This window comes from Hyaena hyaena, unplaced genomic scaffold (assembly GCF_003009895.1).
Source record: "Hyaena hyaena isolate Hyena2069 unplaced genomic scaffold, ASM300989v1 scaffold_1886, whole genome shotgun sequence".
Taxonomy (NCBI): domain Eukaryota; kingdom Metazoa; phylum Chordata; class Mammalia; order Carnivora; family Hyaenidae; genus Hyaena; species Hyaena hyaena.
Genome location: NW_024082512.1, coordinates 129,251 through 150,475, shown reverse-complemented (window position 1 = coordinate 150,475; position 21,225 = coordinate 129,251). Strand labels below are relative to the sequence as shown.

At 39.7% G+C, this 21,225-nt stretch overlaps 1 protein-coding gene across 1 annotated transcript in view; it reads right to left on the bottom strand.

Moving 5' to 3' along the window:
* Positions 1-781: 781 nt before the first annotated feature.
* Positions 782-21,225, bottom strand: part of PTGDR (prostaglandin D2 receptor) — a 44,714-nt gene continuing 24,270 nt past the window's right edge. The window contains exon 3 of the mRNA XM_039225040.1: positions 782-849. The gene's annotated coding sequence lies outside the window, so the exon portion shown is untranslated. The remainder of the gene's footprint in view (positions 850-21,225) is intronic.

Sequence of the window (21,225 nt, the reverse complement as noted above, 5' to 3'; positions counted from 1 at the left end):
GAGGAACCGAACCAGGCGCGCCGCTGAGCTGCGCGCTTTGGCTTTGATTGGGCTGCCAGCCTTTCTCCTTTCCCTATGTCAACACCAGAATGGCTAACCACTGGTTTCAGCGAGCAAGCAAAAATGAAAAGAAAAAAGAGAAAGAAATGTTCCTGGCGTGTGGAATTGTGTTTGTGAACCAGCTGGAAAGCATTGCACGTGGTTCTCTCCTCAAGAACAAGCCCCGAGAGAAAGTGTTGCTCAGGATTATTTTCTTTTTTCATGTTAGCTGTGCAGAGCACATCTGGAAAGACCCATTCCTGGTAAAGTTTATTAGTGAGTGGCCAGTTTTAGGAAGTAGAGCTGACAAAAGTGTCACCATTGCAGGCTCCTGAAAACGGGCTGGTGTTTAAAACAACAAAAAAATCCAGTTTGATGGAGGGAAGGGGGGTTAGGGGTAGTTCTGTTCTGTAAGGAAGATCATAGTCACTTGGAGAAGGGAAGAAAACTGGGAAGTGGAAGGATCTGCATAGGGAACAGGCAAGGAGAAACAGTCATCATGATGGAAGAAAGAAAAGATTACCTGTTGAAGAATACATCTTACCACACAGCCTGCTTGCTCGCCATGAATATTTTCATTCACCTTGATACTTGGTCTGGGAATTGGAATGGAGATGAGGCTCCCAAAAGGACAAGTTCACAGGGAGTCTATTTTTCTCAAATAAGGAGTTCGGCAGTCACAGGCGGGTGGGCCTCCCAGGACTGACCTCCTTCTGTTCTCCACCCCTTCATTCCTAGCATGCTGGCTTTCAGTATGGTGTTCTTTCCCCATGCAGTCACCAGTCAGGATTCAGCCAGAGAAACAAACCACTATAAGTGATGAAGAATGACAGATTTATGGTTAGGCACCAGATCTGTGCTGCTCAATATAGTAGCCACTAGCCACTTGTGATGATTTAAGTGAATTAAAATTAAGAGTAAAAATGTAGTTTCTCTGTCGCACTAAGTACACTTGAAATGCTCAATAGCCACATGCATCTGACCAGTGGCTATCATATTGGGCAGCTCGTATACAAAACACTTCCATCCTCACAGAAGATGATGTTCTTTGGAGAGTGAGGCATTAGACCTTACATGATTGTGGGAGCTCACGGAGAAGTCTATTCAAAGATGTTTGCTGTCTTTGGTTCTAGTGTCGATTGTGAAGTCACCGAGATCAGACAGAATGGCAGTCAGGGTAGAAAGCTAGATGTGGACAAAAGCAAGTACAGGCTTGGAACCTGCATGGACAAACTGGAATTCATGAAAAACTAGAATCCTCCAAGGCAGACTGGATTTGTGTGTGTCTCTCACTACCTCTGACCTTGATAACACGGTGTGCTGCAGGAGAAGCTGGCGCCCTTCCTGGGGCTGCACATGCATTTAGCTTAGGATGTGGAGAAGCTGAAGGAGGAGATCTGACCAGCAAGGCGACAGATCAGTGACAATGCACTAGTCACCACTGTGCCTGGGGCCCTGCGTTGTCCTTCAGAGCATGAAAATCACAGCTGCTGCTTCACCACTGCTCTCTCAATCACATTCAACACTTTTCTTGTGGCTAATGCTAATCTTGAAACCATGCAGAATTCTGGAGAACAGATGCTGCTCAGCTGAGTTGACCCGGGATAAAGCTACCACACTGCATGCATTGAAAGTGAAGGGTGAGAAAGAGGCAGCTCCTGTGTGCCTGTTTCTTTCATTGGGAAAGCTAGTTTTCTAGAAGCACCTCAACAGACTTCCCTTTGTGTCTGTTTAGCCAGAACTTGGTAAATTGGCCACTCTTTAGCTCCAAAGGAGGCTGAGACAGGGGGTATTGGGCATTTTCCAGCATTTTCTAGAGTAGAGGCAGGCAGGGGAGAACAGGCTGGGCATGGTATTGGGTTAGTCAGCCAACAGTGTCTGCCATTGTACATAGTGCATTCCCTACCATTCCCTCTGTGGAGCCTGAAAGGAAGGGCAAGAATATCCATTCCAAGTTGCACCCATTGCATCTGAAGAAAGTGAGGCACAGAAAAATGGATACTCTTACCCAAGGATATACAAAGTTGGTGCAGTGCTAGGAGTATGGAAGGCAGACCACCTCAATTACATTACAGACCCCTGCATATTGCACACATTGTCCATTTAAAGCCACAAAGGAGCACATGACAAGATATCTGTCCTCAATGCCACATTAGAGCTCACTGGCAAATCACCCAACACAATTTAGATGTTACTTTTTGCCTGACATATTGGTGAAGTTTGAAAAGATTACACATATCCAGTATGCCAAAAGAGAGAAAGAGACAGAGACACAGAGAGAGAGAGAGAGAGACAGATACAGCGATATAGAGAGAGAGAAATGGGCTCACTATTGGTAGAAGTGTGAGTGTGGGTACAGCCTTCTTGGTGAGAATGGTCTATTAATTATCACACATTTTGAATATGCTTCAGCCCAGAAATAATGTACTGCCTCAGGAGACATAATCTAACAAATACGCAAAGTTGTCATATACACACAGCAGAAATAATGTTCATTATTGCAAGAATCTAGAGGACTTCCATAGAGGACTTGCTTAATAAATTTTGATATACCTATGCAATGGATTATATAGTTGTTAAAAAGGATGATCTGTATCTGTAGTTCTTGATAATGATCTTTACCACATACTGAGTTAAAAGCATGTATATTATTTGATTCATATAAAATTATATGCACAAGCATTTGCAAAGAGCAGCCTCTAGAAGGATGTTCAGCAAAATGTTAGTGGTAATTTCTCTGGGTAGTACATTCTTCTTTATGCCTGTCTGTTTTGACTGATTTTTCTATAAATATGTATTAACTTTATATTAGGAACTGCAAGGAAGCTGCTTTTTGTTTAGAAAAAAAATCACTGGAGGAGACTGTCCTTTCTACTTGGCAGAAAGCAGGGAGTTAGATGCTAATGTTTTAAATTATCTCCCAGTTCTACTGTTTAATGAGTGGGGAGGTCTTGCTAATTGTTTGAAGCTGATCAGGAAGATGAGAGATGTATCCTTATATGTTTCACGAGGGTTTTTGCAACTGTACTTATTTGATGATTGGAAATAAACACGCACTTCACACCATTTCTAATGAGATGGTGCCCTGCCTACTTCAAGTGACTGCTCTGACATTAGATTTTTGTCATCCCTTAACACAATTCTAATACTATCACCACCAGGAAGTCCCTGTCTTACAAAGGTGGAAACAAAATGTCAACCAAAGGGTCAAAACAAACAAACAAACAAACAAATATCCAAAACACAGTTAATAAAAATTAACTTTGAGATAGGTTCAAAAAAAATTAAAGGTAACTATGAGTGGGCAGGTAGAATCTTAGTGGAGAAGTAGAAACTATTAAAAAAAAAGGAATGGAAATTCTAGAACTGAAACTTACAGCAGCTTGCAGTTGACAGAAGAAAGAGTGAACTTAAAGACTAATCACATCTGGTCACCTTTCTTTCCGCATTATCATTACTTTTGTGCTCACTGGAAATATTCTCACTCTTTCCATACCATTCGAGGCTTTTCCTGTTTTTACCTATGAAGAGAAGCATGGGTTTTCTGTGCTCTCAGATCCCTCAAACCTCTCTGGGATCTGGGGTGCAGAGCCACAGTATGTAGGAAACTCTGGTGTTGACATCTAAGCTAACTCTTGTTCTCTTGAACTTCACCTTCTCTCTTTCACAGCTTGTGGACCCCAGTGGGGAAAAAGTAGGACAACTTTGCTCTTCCTCATCTCCTCTGACCTAGTCTCCTCTACCCCTAGTCTTTCAAAAGTCCTAAGCCAAACATTGGCACCTGTGTTCTGTTACATTGTTCTTTCTTTGAGGCAGTCAGCATAGCACACCCTAGCTGCTGCTAAAGCTAGGAAAAGGGCTCATGTATCAGCAAGTACTGGGCAAAAAAAATTCACAGGTTAATATGTCATATTATAGCATTTACATTCACGTAGGTGTGTGTATATCCAAGGCTTGGTGGAACTTATTAAAACCTCATAGGATTGTTTGAGAAATAATTTGATAAAGTCTTTGTAAAACCTGAGTCAATACAAAGTGCTTTACAATCCGACGTAGGAGTACAACAGTTCTCTTGTCCTTAGAGGGGAAATATCAGGGCTGCTTATTAGTTCTAGGAGTTAGATCAAATGAGTCACCCCAATAATGTCAGGAAGGTAGATTGCCCATGATTCTAATTTCTTGTCTAAGATTGATAGAGAACAAAGAATCCAATATAGTAATGAAAATTCTCTTTTCTGAGAAAGGTTTCCTTCCAAGGACAAAACCCACTATTGGGCAGAAAAGTACACATAATACAAGAGTAAGGCTATAGTTATTCAATTTGTTTGTATAAAGTAACAACTCAGTACAGAAATTTTGGAAAAATTAGAAGGAAGAAAAAAGTCACCTATGAATGTGTACTCATCGAAAATGGCCACTCTTAACATTTTTAGGTGTTTCTTCCGTTTTTTCTTCTACGCACTTTTTGTTTTCATAGCTCTGATAATATTATATCTAAACTTTTCTATACTGTTTTTTAAAAACACTTAAAAGTAGGGGCGCCTGGGTGACTCAGTCATTTAAGCGTTTGACTTCAGCTCAGGTCGTGATCTCATGTTTGTGGGTTTGAATCCCACATCAGGTTCTGTGCTGACAGCTCAGAGCGTGGAGCCTGATTCAAATTCTGTCTCTGTCTCTGTCTCTCTCTTTGCCCCTCACCTGCTCGTGCTCTCTCTCTCAAATTAAATAAATACACATTTAAAATTTTTTAAAAATGTAAAGGTATATTGAATATCTTATATTACAATATGCATTAAAGGCCTTAAAAATGTGCATGTGCTGAGATCCAGAAATTGCACTTTTAGAGATCCATAATCCACTTATTTATTCATTCAACAACAATTATTAAGGTGTATATTTGCTGAGGCGGCACAATATAGTCTTAAGTGGAAGGGTTCTAGAGACTGTTTTGGTTTTAAGTTTTTATTTAAATTTCAGTCAGTTAACATATAGTGTTACTTTAGTTTCAGGTGCAATATAGTGATTCAACACTTCCATACAGCAGTCGGTGCTCATCACAAGTGCACCCCTTAATCCCCATCCCCTATTTAACCCATCCTCCCCTCCCTCCCCACCCTGGTAAACATAACTTTGTGCTTTATAGTTAAAAGTCTGTTTCCTGGTTTCTCTCTCTCTCCCCCTGCTTTGATCATTTGTTTTGTTTCTTAAATTCCATATATGAGTGACATCATATCATGTTTGTCTTTCTCTGTCTGACTTATTTCACTTAGCATTAATACCCTCTAGTAGATCTATCCATGCCATTGCAAATGATAAGATTTCATTCTTTTTTACAGCTGTATAATATTCCACTGTGATTCCCCCCCCCCCACCCCCACCACATCTTCTTTATCCATTCATCAGTCGATAGACATTTGGGCTGTTTCCATAACTTAGCTATTGTAGGTAATGCTGCTATAAACATTGGGGTGCGTGTATCCCTTTGAGTTAGTATTTTTGCATCCTGTGGATACATAGCTAGTAGTGTGATTGCTGGGTCATAGGGTAGTTCTATTTTTAACTTTTTGAAGAACTTCCATACTGTTTTCCAGAGTGACTGTGCCAGTTTGCGTTCCCACCAACAGTGAAGAGGGTTCCCCTTTCTCTGCATCCTCCCTTAACATCTATTGTTTCCTGTGTTGTTAATTTTAGCTATTCTGACTGGTGTGAGGTGATTATCTCATTGTTTTGATTTGCATTTCTCTGATGATGAGTGATGTTGAGCATCTTTTCCTGAGTCTGTTGGTCATCTGGATGTCTTCTTTGGCAAAATGTTCATATCATCTGCCCATTTTTAATCTGATAATTTTGGGGACGGGTTGAATTTTCTGAGTTCTTTGAATTCAAATTTTAGTTCTGTTGTTAGGCAAGTTATCTTACTTCTGTGTCTCAAATTTCCTCATCTGTAATATGAGGACAATAATATGATTTACACCTTTAAAGCCTGTGGTTGAACTCAGGGCCTGGCCCATACAAAGCACTCAGCAGGTGTCAGCTGTTTCATAACTGAGCCAGGTCCTGATGCTAATATAGTCCCTACCCTAAAGAAGCTTATAATCAGATAATAATAATAAAAAGACTACACTTTATTAAGGGTTTCCGTTATCCCCCAAACTGTTGAAGGCTTCATACACATTATTTCATTAATTTTTATAACAATTCTATAGGAAGGGTCATAGATAGCCTCATTTTAGAGATGAGCAAACAGATGAGGCTATATACTCAAAGTCGTAAATATAAGAAGTTTCTTTCATTACTGTTTATATGTTGGCTTTAGGAACTAACTTAAATGTAAAGTAAAAGGAAGTTACATAGGGGCACCTGGGTGGCTCAGTTGGTTAAGTATTAAGCATCTGACTTTGGCTCAGGTCATGATCTTGTGGTTTGTGGGTTCAAGCCCTGTATCCGGCTCTGTACTGACAGCTCAGAGGCTGGAGTCTGCTTTAGATTCTGTGTCTCCATCTCTCTCTGCCCCTCCCATGCTCATGCTCTGTCTCTTTCTCTCTCCTCTCAAAAATAAAACATTAAAAGAAGGAAGTTTTATATAAATACATTAGGTTTTCTATTCAATGAAATGTTACACAACTATATAAAAATATAGCTCTGCATTCATTGACATGGACAGATGTCTACCATGGTTAAGGAATGAGGCGACTTATACTGTTATTTCTGCAAAAATAAACATTTAACCAAGATATAGAGAAATTTTCATATAAAAATAGGTTCTAGTATGTACTCCCCACTGTTATCTTTTTTAAGGTTTTATTTTTAATAACCTCTAAGCCCAATGTAGTGCTTGAACTCACGACCCTGAGATCAAGCTGCATGCTCTACCAACTGAACCAGCCAGATACCTCCACTGTTATCTGTTTTCACAAAGATTAAATTTCCTTATTCAAATTCAGCCCTATTACAGGGTCAATGCTCAATTTAAAAAAAAATTAATAAATAATATTTAAAACCTATTATACCAGTTACTTATTTCTGTGTAACAAATCACTCCAAAATTTAATGGCTTAACGCAGTCATTTTATTTTGACATGATTCAGTGGGTCAGTAATGTTGGGCCAGACGGTTTTAGGTGGTTCTTTGCCGGTCTGGTCTGCCACCATCTTGTGGTTATCTCCATCTGGTGGCTGGACAGGGGAGTGGTTGGTGTAGGAGGCCCCAACTTGAAGGCCTTATCTCATTTTCCCTGCAGGCCAGCCTGAGCTGGCTCTTGTGTTGGCATGTTGTTCCAACAGGGAGCAGTGGGAGTTGTGAGGCCCAGACTTGGAGGTTAATGCATCATCTCACCACGTTCTATGAGTCCAAGTCCCAAGGCCAGCCTGGATTCAAGTGCTGGGAAACAGGACTCTGTGTCCCGACTCCTGATGGGGAATGTGTACACTGGAAGGAAGAATCACGGCAGCCGTTTTGCAAACCATCAACCACTTCTAGTATGAAATCTATACTAACTATAACTACTATGTTTAACCTAATAGTTTTATGTTCTTTAAGATTAAAACAAAAGTGGGTGCTTCAGTAGCTTAATCGATTGAGGGTCCCGCTCTTTAAATTTTTTTTAAAATTTTATTTATTTACTCTGAGAGAGACAGAAATAGAGCAAGTGGGGAAAGGGCAAAGAGATTGGGAGACAGAGAATCCCAAGCAGGCTCCGCACTGTCAGCCCAAAGCCCAGTGGGAGTCCTGAACCCATGAACCTTAAGATTTTGACCTAGGTTGAAACCGAGAGTCAGACACTTAACCAACTGAGCCACCCAGGTGCCCTGAAGGTGCAACTTTTGATTTCAGCAAGTCATGATCTCACAGTCATGTGATGGAGCCCCATGTCAGGTTCTGCATGGAGTGTGAGGCCTGCTTGGGATTCTCTCTCTCTCCCTGCCCCTCTCCCCCAGTCTCTCTCCCTAAAAGTAAAAACTTAATAAAAAATGAAACAAAAAGCATTACCCATAGAAAATTCTATTCCTTGACCATACTAACCACACTATCATACTTTGAGTTCTGCCACTACTAGAAAGTAGTGTTAACTTGACATAATTTTAAAAAGAAGTGACACATGAGTCAGCTTATGCCCTGGAGGTCTGCTCACTTCCATTTCTGTACCTAGTACCCATATGATGTATCATGAACTATGAAATACCATCTCCCCACTATCCCTTCTCCTGACTTTCTACTTTTTCTCTTCTGCTGTCTTCTCATATCAAACCCAGAAGTGGGAGGGGGAAACTGACTCAAGAATGATAGCAGATGAAAATGCGATTCAGGGGGCACGAGGTGGCTCAGTTGGTTAAGCGCCAACTCTTGGTTTGGGCTCAGATCATGATCTCATAGTCTGAGAGTTTGAGCCCCATGTAGAGCTATATGCTGATAGCTGCTTGGGATTCTTTCTCTGCCCCTCCCCTGCTCGCTCTATCCCTCTCTCAAAATAAAGAAATAACCTTAAAAAGTGTGTTTCATTTTCATCATGTGGGGATATATTAGCACATCCTGTGATTTGATATTCCATACTATTGTCACATGGGGTGTGTTCTGTTATAGCAATAATGGTTTCAAAGGAAAATTCACAAGATCACTGCTGACTAGTTTTCTCTTTTCCCTAGTCTTATATCACATAATTTAGTAATCTATTGGGTTTTGCTGGTTAAGCACCTCCCTCTGATAGACTACCAGTTCCTAGAGGGAAGGGATCTTTGTCTCTTTGCTTCGCTTGTGTGTCCCAAGGAATAGAACTGTGTCTGGCATATAGCAAGCACTCAATAAGTGTGTGTTGACTGAATAAAGAGGACCCGGCAGGTTGGACCATGCTGCTGAGAAGTGTGATATGATGAGTACAGAGAAGCAGCCACTGACTTTTGCAGGTGGTACTGTACTGTGATCTGCCAAGAGCACTTTTGGTGGAGTTGTGGGGAGAACAACCTGGCATAAGAGGAGCCGGGGGAGGCTGGGGGGAGAGCCGCAGGTGAGAAGGGGAACAGCAGTGAGGACAACAACTTGGATGTGTCTGGGAGCTACGAGGTGTGCTGAGCAAGTCAGTGGTAGCAGAAGGGTCGTGCGGTCAGGAGGAGTCTGCTTTCTAAAATGGGTGATACCATGTAGATGGAAGTCACACGTAGAGAGGGAGACAAAGAGGAAACAAAAGACAAAACTGGTAATTGCCAGTGCAAACAGCTGAAGAATCTGGGAGAAGCAGGATTTAGGACACAAGCAGAGGCGTGTCCTAAAGGGGAGCAGGCACATTTCTTCCACTGCAGCTGGATGGAGGTCAGGGTGTGTGGACAGAGACACAGGTACGTCGGATCAGCTAGGAGGATGAAGAAGTTGTCGGAAAGAGAACGATGAGGAAGTATTGGCATTTTCAAGTGGATGTAATATGTGATCACCGTCTAGAACAGGAAAACGCATTTACTGGCAAGTGGTTGCTTATATTAGAATAGACTGCGGTGAAACTTGGCGTTTGTCAGGGTGGCATTCCACCCTCCCCCTCCAGCTGGCTTTGCACCCATTGTTCCCCCTCTCAGTGAATGGCATCGCTGCCCATGCAGTTGCTTAAGCCAGAAACCTGGCGTCATCCTGGGCTCTTCCCTCTCCACTGACCTCTGTGTGTAAATAATCACAAACCTGTTTGGACACTTTTCCGATCCTTCCACTTCTATTTCCACTTCCACTTTCTTAGATCTGGTTACCTGGTTATCTGGTTAGAATGCAGGTTAGGAGGCTTCCTAACTGGTTTTCCAGACCCTAGTTCTATTCACCTCAGTTCAGTTCTCCATACTGCAGCCTGATTCTGAAAAGGAGATGTGATCATTAGACTCTCCTGCTTATTCCTGCTCAGCATCTTACCACTGCCTCAGGTCAAAGCCTAAATTCTTCAACTTGGTATATAAAACCCATCTTGCCCAGGATCCTGCCCTACCTCTCTATAAAAACAAACAGTAGGAGAAGAGACAACAGCAATCAGTTTTTTAAATTATACATATGGGGTGCCTGGGCGGCTCAGTCGGTTAAGCATCCAGCTTTGGCTCAGGTCATGATCTCACAGTTTGTGAGTTTGAGCGCCGCATCAGGCTCTGTGCTGATGGCTCAGAGCCTGGAGCTGCTTTGGATTCTATCTCCCTCTCTCTCTTCCCCTCCCCCACTTGCACTCTGTCTCTCTCTGTCTCAAAAATGAATAAACATTAAAAAATTTTTTAAATAAAAGAATACAGATAATGGACAAAAAATTACTGATTTGGCAGGCCAAAGAGAAATATTTTATGATCATGAATTGTTAAGTGGACAAAAGGTAAAAAATTGTTTATGTGAGTCAAAACACAGATATATAATAAAGAGTATTGCCTCAATTGACAGATGGGGCGCCTGCATGGCTCAGTTGGTTAAGTGTCTGACTTTGGCTCAGGTCATGATCTCACGGTCTGTGAGTTCAAGCCCCACATTGGACTCTGTGCTGACAGCTCAGAGCCTGGAGCTGCTTTGGATTCTGTGTCTCCCTCTCTCTCTCTCTCTGCCCCTCCCCCACTCATGCTCTCTCTCTCTCTCTCTCTCAAAAGTAAATAAACATTTAAAAAATAATACTAATAAATTAATTAATGACAGAGAAAAACATTGGCAAAAAAATGCTAAGAATAAAGTGAGGACTAGGATAGAGCCTAGAGGAAGGTATACCAGTCCGTAAAATTGAAGTTAAAAATATGTCAAAATAGGGAGCCCAGCCACTGCCACAATTGAACATCAAACAACATAATTATTTAGTGAATTTGATAAAATCCATGTGTCTATATAAAGATTTTAAAAAGAGAGAGTCAAAAGTCATCGTTTGAGATAGTGTGTAAATTGCCCTCTTACTTTGACAACTGGTAACTAAAGATACTTAAGTAGTTATCCAACTTTTCTGTAATAAATATATCTTAGAGTAGCCAAATAGCCACAACTGATGAGGAAAAATTCTATTTCACAGAATCATGTTAGCCAAGAATGTAGAAGGAATGACAGGATCAGAAAATCATCACTGACCCCTTTATTAAAATTGTTGATTTTGAAAAGGATGTTCAGTTGCTATGAAAACATTTAGGTATATGATTGCTGGGAACTAGACATTCATATAGGGACATAACTACTACCATAGAGATCATTTTATTATTCCAAGGGGTACAAAAGGTATTAATTGTTCGATAAAGGGCTCAGACTCCTACCCTAACCCAGGGGATAGGGTAGCAGCCAGTTAATGTTATAATAATGTATTGTGTATAAAACATGTAATAATATATATTGATAATGTATTTTATCTGACATGATAAAACTGCAACATGAGGTACAATATCATCTATTGCATATTTTAGCTAAAATAAAATTCAAATCCATCTAGCTTTCAGATCAGGGCTTGAAGAACAAGTTGATTGGCGGGACAGAGCGGCAAGACGAAGTCAGAGAGGGGACAACTGACTGGGTCTCTTCAACAAGTAAGAGTCATTGAAAGAAAAGACAGGGACCGTGGTAGATCCAGAGACTTAAGAGACACAATGACCAGAAGCAAAGCATGGTCCCTGATTGGGCTCTCATTTGGACAAATGAACTATAAAGGTCATTTGGGAGTAAATTGTGGAATTTGAATCTGGAATAGGTGTTAGACAAGAAGAAAATGTGCTGATGTGGAAAGTTGGAAAACCTTAAGTAAAATAAGAAGATAACAAAAACAGTCAGCAGATAACAGTTGCATTTTGGTAACACACACACACACACACACACACACACATACACACACACACACCTGGAAGACCATACACTGAGGTGTTAATAATGGTAATTCTGGTGGTAGGAATATGGTGTTATCTTAAGTTTTGCTTTTGTTTTGGGGGAGATAACCTTCTATAATGTAAACATTTATTATTATTATTATTATTAATTATTAGGAGGAGGAGGAGGAAGAAGAGGCTCAAAGAGCAAAGATGGGTGAGGGGTGCCTGCGGGCAGGTGGTGAGGCACAGCACCTCCAGTTTTGGCAATGGGTCCACAGCTGGGATGGAAGTCCAGGACTGCGGCCTGTTATTTCATCTATCATACCACATTCAATAAATTGAATAAGACTTGTGAGCAAGCTATCCCCAAATCGAAGAGTTTTACAGGCCATTTCTCCCTCTGGGTTCCATGAGAAGGAGTCCTCCCTGTCACTCCTCTGTCTGGGAGCCTGGAGACCTACTGGGGTTTGCCCTGTTACCAGGAAAGTTCTCCAGTCCCTACCATTCCCATCTTCTGACACCTTTGTTGTTGTCTAGGCACAGGAAGGTAGAGGAAGAAATACTTCCGAGGAAGTTGTGGCTGTTCATTTTGTTCTTGGTTCCAAACAGCTTTGAGGCAAAACTGGGTTATAAGAGATTATGCATCTTAATTAGGATTTTTGCAATTTTTATTTTTAAAAATTTTTTTAAAGTTTATTTACTGAGAGAGAGAGAGAGAGAGAGAGAGAGAGACAGGACACGCATAAGCACAGGAGGGCAGAGAGAGAGTGAGAGAATCCCAAACAGGGCCTGTAGTGTCAGCGCAGAGCCAGACGTGGGGCTTGAATTCACGAACTGTGAGGTCATGACCTCAGCCCAAATCAAGAGTCAGACACTTAACTGACTGAGCCACCCCGAAGCCCCAGGATTTTTGAAATTTAAATCCAACAAACAGAGGAGAACGTTTAGAGTGAACTCAGAGTATCCAAAGCTAAACCCAGCTCCTGGCAATTGGAAAAGCAGGAGACACATTTCAGGTCCCAACATCGACCCTTGATCAGATCTGCCCTGCATGCACAGACCTCCAGTAAAATTAACCACCCATCAAAGCCACAAATTCTCTCCTTTTCTTGGTGCTCTGTGGAGCCCAGTCTACCAAGATACCAAAAATAAAAACAAAAAGCAAAACCATTAAAGGAGCTGACAGAATTTATTTTTTAAATTTCTGGGGATAGTTATTAGATTATAATTCTATGCCAGCAGTATTAGGGCTTTGAGAATAGTTTTGCATCCTTGATTTTTCCCCGTTTACCATCTTGCACTCCACTGGGAACTTCCACTCAACAAGATTCTGTATGCTATGCGAGAAAGGCTTTGTCATGTAAAAGCAGCGCTAATAACAGAAAATACATGTTTTGTAGCTAAAGAGGACCTTTGGTATATCCCTAACATTAAAGAAAACACCTAGATTATCTTTCAAGTCCCTTGACTCTAAAATTCCAGATGATTGAAAGTTAGACAAGGGTGGTTAAAATGTATTGTAAGTACTTGTACCCCCTCTAGAGGATCAATATGAAAAAAATCAGGTTATCAGCATTTGTCAAGAGTTTTGAAATTAAATTCTCGTGTCATTTAAAAGAGAAAGAACCCGGGCGCCTGGGTGGCTTAGTCGGTTAAGCGTCCGACTTTCGCTTAGGTCATGATCTCGCGGTTTGTGGGTTCAAGCCGCGCATCGGGCTCTGTGCTGACTGCCAGCTCAGAGCCTGGAGCCTGCTTCAGATTCTGTGTCTCCCTCTCTCTCTGACCCTCCCCTGCTCGCGCTGTCTCTCTCCTAGAAATACATAAATTTAAAAAAAACATTAAAAAATTTTTAAAAAAATTTTGAGAGAGAGAGAGAATATCCTAAGTAGGCTCCACACTGTCAGCGCAGAGCCTGATGTGGGATGTGGGGCTTGATCCCACAAACCCTGGGATCATGACCTGAGCCAAAATCAAGAATCAGATACTCAACCAACAGAGCCACCCAGATGCCCCAATAAACATACCACTTTAATGTAATTCCTGTTTCCAATTTGAAATATATCCATCCGGTTTTGTCTGCTATACAATACACAGAAAATGTTGCATCCTGTTTTTCTCTCTTACTGTATTTTGTCCGTAGCATCAGTGTAATCATCACCCCCTTTGAGTAAATCCCAATTGTTCCACTGCTGGACAGCTATGCTGTTTCCATTATTCCATAACAACTACACATAACTTCTTTACGCACGTAGCATTTTCATGTTTGGGATCCTGTTCTAGGACTGAATCTCAGAAGTTGAAATCACAGAATGAAAGAGTATCTTTTTTTGAAATAACAGTACATATTTCCATATCACTTCCTAAGAGGACTGTGCCAATTTGTATATTATCATCAACATATGAAAACACCAGTTCCAGGAAACGCTGAGCCCTGGGTACTCCTGTTATTGAAATGTTTTCATAATTTAGTAGACCAAAAAAATGTTATCTCATTGTTTTGATTTGCATTGCTTTGACTTCTGGTGAGGGTGAGCATTTTTCCAAGCTTAAGAGCTTTATTTCCTCTTTTGAGAATTCTCTGTTCATATTCTTTAAGCATTTGTCTTTTGGGGACTTGATGTTTTCTCACTCCCTGAGCTCTTACTGTTATGACATTATCACTGCCTCTACTAACCATAGCTATCATTTGTTGAGCAACCATAATACTTCAAATATTGTGCTAGTCATTTTACTTATACTTTTAATCCTTGTCACACCCAGCTAGGAAGAAGGAAACTGAGTCTCAGAAAAGATAAGTAGCCTACACAAGCCCACATGACTTTGGACAGGTTACTTTCTACTACAGCTTCTGCCTCATGTAAAGATATATCTTCATTTTATAACAAAGATATTAACCTTTTACAGTATTTTCTCCAGGCTCGTCAGCACTTTATTTTAGTGCTTTTTTGGAATTACAGAAGTAGCATCTAATACTGTAAAGCATAAATCCTTTACAAAGCCACAGTTATCTTGGCTTTAATTAGGTAGTACATCATGGCCATTTAAAGTGTCAATAAGAATTCCACTTCTGAAAACAATATTGTATTGTATATTAACTAAAATTTAAATGAATAATTTTAAAAAGATAAATGATAGGATTTAAAGATAGGACATGCTTGGATTTCTCTAAAAACAAATATGGGCCTAGTTTCAAATTGTTAAACAGTTATTTATGTATCATATATTGACTAATCCTTCTCTTCCTCATTGCCTTATGATGCATTCTTTGTCATTCATACAGTAAGATCTATATTTGGACCTGTTTTGTTGATCTAGCTTACACTTTGTACAAATATCACATTGTTTTAATTACCATATCTTTGTAAGATGATTAAAACACAACTAACCCTCCCACAACTTTTTTTTTTTCCAGAATTTTCTTCCCTTTTTATTTTCCAAGTAAACTTTAGGATCATTTTATCAATGCAGGCAAAAAATATTTTCTTTTAAAGAAGGAACTCAAAGCAATAGGATTTTGGTTGGGGTTATATTAAACCCACAAATTAATTGAGACACAGTTTTTTTTATATCTAGTCTTCCTGACCAGGAATAAACATCTGGGTTACTTTTCCAAGTCTTACTTTCTATTTTAAATATAATTTGCATTTTCTTCTTCAGGAATCACCTCATACCTTGTTAAGGTTATTCCCAGGCATTATGTGTGTTTTAGTTGCCGCTGCAAACAGGATCTATTTTGGGGGTTTGTCTGTTTTTATATAGGTTGCTGCTGATGTTGTTTAAATGTTACTGATTTTTATTTATTTTTATTAAGCTATATTTATAAACTCTTATTCGTTTTAATAGTTTATCAGATGATTCTTTCATATTTTCTAGAAACACAATAATATTAGTTAAGAATGATGTTTTTCTTTCTTATAAGGTTTTGTGTAGAAAAGAATTAATATAGCAAGTCTAAAATAGCTTTCTTGGAAAGGCCTGCTTGCAAGTTGGCTTGTGGTTGGGTCTGGGAACTAAGATCTGGGCAGGGTTCCCACCATTCCCTAAGTGATAAGTGTCACTTCCCGTGCCTAGACTGTACAAACAATATGACCTATAATGAACACCTGCCTTCCTTCATACATTTTATGTTCCAGGCAGAGGCTGCCTATGTGACCAACCCCCAATAAAATGCTTGGTCACTGAGTCCCTGATAAGCATGTTTGGAGGACAACATTTCACTGGTATTGTCACAATTCTTTGCTGGAGGAATTAAGTACGTTTATGTGACTCCACTGTAGAGGACTCTGGGAAGGTGGTACCTGATTATCTCTGGACTTCACTCCACATGCTTTCTCCCATTGCTGGTGTTGCTTTGTGTCCTTTCACTGTAACAAATCATAGCCATGATGTCAACTATATGTTGACTCTTGTGAGTCCTTGCGGAGAATCCTCAAAACTGAGGGTGGTCTAAGAGACTCCGGATGCAATCTGTAATGCTTATCTCTTCTGTGTAGTGTTTTTGTCAAGTCTAGGTATCAGTATAAACAGGCCTGCACTGCCTGCCTCAGATGGAGAAAAGTTTGGACCCTCCTGATTTCATCTCCAGCTGCTCTTCTCAAGAGCCTTCTCCCCAGCAACCTCCCAGCCCCCTAGGGTCTCTGATGGGGAGACTTGGAAAGTGATGGCTTCAAGTAGCTACCTACAATTGCAAATTTGTATCAGTGTCATATCTCCTTTATATTTAATTTTGTTTTGTGCTGTTTCCCCAACTAGTTAAGTCTGTCTTTCTAATCTCCCCACTGCCAAAGAATCACTTTTTAGTTTACTTACATATATCTTTCCATTCTTTATTTATCTTTATCATTTTTAACCTCATTTTGCTTAGGGTCTGTGTTCTTTTTCTAAAATTACAAATAATGTAATCCCTACTTTTTTTTTTTAATATTAAAAGTATTTGTTGGAGTGCCTGGGTGGCTCAACTGGTTAAGCGTGTGTCTCTTGATCTCAGCTCAGGTCATGATCGCATGGTTTGTGGGTTTGAGCCCCACATTGAGTGTCTGTGCTGACAGTGCAGAGCCTGCTTGGGATTTTCTCTCTGTCTCTCCCCCTCTCAAAATAACTACATAAACATTTTTTAAAAAGTATTTGTTGCTACACATTTGCCTCTAAAATACAGAATTGACTACATCTTATACTTTTTTTTACGTTAACTGATCTTGCTTTAATTACTAAACTCATACAGTTGTCTCATTTAAGATATTTTCACTATGTTTCCATAATTGTTTGATAGTCTGAAAACTTAAAATATGTCTTATTTTGGGTAATGTATTAGGCTAGACTATTCAGACTAATCCTCCAGTTGAAAATAACTAAAAAATGTGCAAAGATTTAAAAAATCTGAAAAGCATGAAAAAGATGATAAGATAGTCACGTTTTATCAAGCCAAAATCTAAATGAAAGTGGAGATTTAGAGGGAAAAGCAGACACTGATGTTGTTTTTGCCTCTGAGGACCTCCGCCAACTAAAGACAGTTGGTTTTTATTTTTTATGGTTTTCAGGGCCCACAAGTTTAGAAATTCAAGTTTAAATTCTGGCAAAGATGGAGAGTATAATAGGAAACCTTCCCCCATAAGGCTAGGATCTCAAAGGGCTATTTCCTCAGGTTAAGAATGAACCAGAAATAAACCTATTCTTTTCCTCTAATCCCCACCCCCAGGAGACTAAGAAAAATAAGATTTTTTTTTGATGCCGAGCAGTGCAGAGGGAGGAAAGAAAAGAGAATTCTATCCTAGGGAACTTATAACTACATGCTGGTAGTGATTGTGTTTATAACCCCAATTCACCTCACATAAATGCTCCAAAAAAGGCATGAAATGGTTTAAAGTAATCCTGGACTGACCTCAGGTGCCTAGCAAATGCAGTTCCTCTCTGGAGGAAGGCACCACCATCGTAAGGGTCAGAGAATCTCAGAAATATGAGCACTTAGCATCATATCAAGCTCACCAGGAAATGAGGAGCCAGAAACACACCTACAATGGCTTCAGGTATCATTATGTAAATTCTCATTCTGAATTCTAGGAACCAGATAGATTTGGATTTACTAGAATTTCCACACTATATAAAATCTTGCCACACTCCAGCCAAAGCACAAAACTCAAGAACTTAATAGATTCAGATGATGAAACTCTAAAAAATCAATAGGCAAAAGGCAGATAACCCTTATGAATGGGAGAAGATTTGAACAAATTCTTTACAAAGGGAGAACCAAAAGCCAATAAACATAGAAAAAGGTGCATATCAGGAATAGACAAATTAAACCACAATATGATACCAATATAGAGTCCCAGAACGGCTAAATTAAAATAGACAGTATGAAGTACTGATGAACATGTGACTTGACTAGAGCGTTCAAATACCGCTGTAGAAGTATAAATTGATACAATCCATCTTGGAAGGCTGCTTGGCAGTATTTACTAAGGATAAAACCTTATGACCTGGCAATTACTTTCACAGTTATATCCTTAATAGAAACGCATGCATATGTTCACCAAAGATGTGTGTACCAGAATGTTTATTATCATTTGTAATAGCCCAATTAGAAATAACTCAAATGTCCATCTACAACAGAATGAATTAATCTATTGTATAAATTCATACTGTGGAACACTATATACTGTAATAATGAGAACAAACATAACTATCTGAATGTGGATGGATTTCATAAGCATAATGGTGAGTGAAAAATACCAAGTATATACTGTGTCATTCTATATGTTGACATATATGAACTTATATGAAGTTCAAAAGTAGAGAAAGTTAATATGATATGATATTAGAAGTCATGAAAGTGGTTACTCAACATGGGTCTAGTTAGTAGCTAAAAAAGGATTTTTGAGGGTCTGAGATTCTTTTTTTTTTCTTTCTTTCTTTCTTTTTTTTGATCAGCAAATGCTAAATTAGTTTTATTACTTATTTCTGCCACTTGGGGACATAAATAATACAATGATATACAGTTAGGTTATCCCTTATTTGAGGAGATTTTTGGAAACCCTTATATTTTGGGCCCATAATCTCAGGCTTTAACACACCCCAGAATCCAAAGAATTAGCATTATCATTACTATACTCTTTTACGTATCCTAAATAGGTTTTCTTTCCATCTTTATGGATCTGTTGAAACCAAAAAATCCGAAATGCTTGTCACTTGAATAAGAGGAAGTAGATTACTCTCTGCCCACGGTATAAAGTGTTACAGCAACTCTTCTGAAGATGGAAGGCCCTGTAGGAAACCAAGACTCACCAGCTCCCCTTTGCCAGCATTGTGTGGTTGATGCTGCTTAGCCCCCATACATAATCATTAATGAAAGCATGCTTTGTGCTGGCCTCCTTTGTAAATATAACCAAATCACAGCACATACTCTCTGAAAGTGTCATTGCTTTCCTACACATGCCACTCCAGATTCAGCACTGACTATCCTTCATGGACATCTGCCTTCCCAAGTGAAGAATAAAAGCAAAGCTGCTCAAACTTTAGTGGGCATTCCTGTCACAGGAATAAAAGGTACAGAACAGGAAGTACAGTCAATGGTATTGTCAGAGTGTTGTATGGTGACAGAGGGTAGCTACGCTGGTGGTGAACACAGCATAAGGCATAAAGAAGTCAAATCACTGCTCTACACCTGAAACTAATATAACATTGTGCTTCAACTATATTGATTGAAAAAAAAATTCCTGGAGAGGTTGTTAAAACACAGGTTCTTAGAATCTACCACCACAAGTTCTGATTCAATAGTTCTGGGATCTGACCCCCCAAATTTGCAAGTCTTTCTTTTCTTTTCTTTTTTATTTTTTTTAAATGTTTATTTATTTCCGAGAGAGAGAGAGAAATACAGCATGGGCAGGTGAGGTTCGGAAAGAGAGGGAGACACAGAATCTGAAATAGGCTCCAGGCTCTGAGCTAGCTGTCAGCACAGAGCCCGATGCGGGGCTTGAACCCACAAACCGCGAGATCATGACCTGAGCCGAAGTTGGATGCTTAACCAACTGAGCTACCCAGGTGCCCCACTTTTCTTTTTTTTTTTTTAATTTAAATTCTGGTTAACATACAGAGTAATATAAGTTTCAGGTATACAATTTAGTGATTCAACACTTCCATAATACAACGGTCTGGGATTCTGATGGTATTCTGTTTCTTGGTCTGAGTCCTGGCTACTTAGTGTGTTTACTTTGTGAAAATTCATTCCCTCATCTACTTATAGTCCATACACTTTTCTGTATGTGTATTATACCTTAATAAAAGTTAAAACCTTTCTAAGGAAATATTGAGGAAACCTAAGTAAATTGGGAGATAAAATAATTTAGTCAATAGATCTAGCCAGTACAATCTCAATTAAAAAACAAACAGAAAACAGCAGGGTTTTGTTTGTTTGGTTGGTTTTGGTGGAACTTGGCAAGCTTACTTAAAAAGTTACATGGAGGGGCCCTTGGGTGGCTCAGCTACGTATGCATCTGACTCTTGGTTCTGGCTCAGGTCATGATCTTGCGGTTTGTGAGTTCAAGCCCCACCAGGCTCTGTGCCGCTAGCACAGATTCTCTCCTTCTCTCTCTCTGCCCCTCCCCTGCTCGTTGTCTCTCTCTCTCTCTCTCTCGAAACAAATAAACTTAAAAACAATTTTATATGGAAACACAAAGCAGTAAGGTTAGCAGGGCCCACTTCAAAAAGAACTAGGTGGAGGTACCTGGGTAGCTCAGCTGGTTGAGCGTCTGACTTCAGTTCAGATCATGATATCACGGTTGGTGAGGTCGAGCCCCGCGTTGGGCTCTGTGCGGACAGCTCAGAGCCTGGAGCCTGTTTCTGATTCTGTGTCTCACTCTCTCTCTGCCCTTCACCCACTTGTGCTGTCTCTCAAGAAAACAAAAATACAAATAAAGAAACCCCCACCAAAAACTTGGTGAGAGGACTGAATGTACTAGGTATGAATAAAACTACTAAATAACTAAGACAACAGGCCAATGGAATAGTACGCGGACTAGAAACTGGCATAGGAATCTGGAAATGTGCTATATGACAGTGATGACATTTAATATCAATGGACTCTTCAGTAAAAAGTTCAGTTGGAGACAACTGGGTTATTTACATACTAAAAATAGAAAATCAGTTATCTGCATCATGCCATGCACCAAATAAATTACAGATGGATTCAAACCCATGAGTAAAGGACAAAACTATAAAGCTTATATAAAATAATAGAGAGAAATCTTTCTTGATTGCAAGTTAGGCAAAAATTTCTCAAATAAGACTTTAAAAAACTTAACCATGAAATAAAAGCTTAGTATACTACATTCAAATAAAATGAAACCTTCTATTCGTTAAGGGGCACCTGGGTGGCTCAGTCTGTTAAGTGGTCTGTTAAGACCTGACTTTGGCTCAGGTC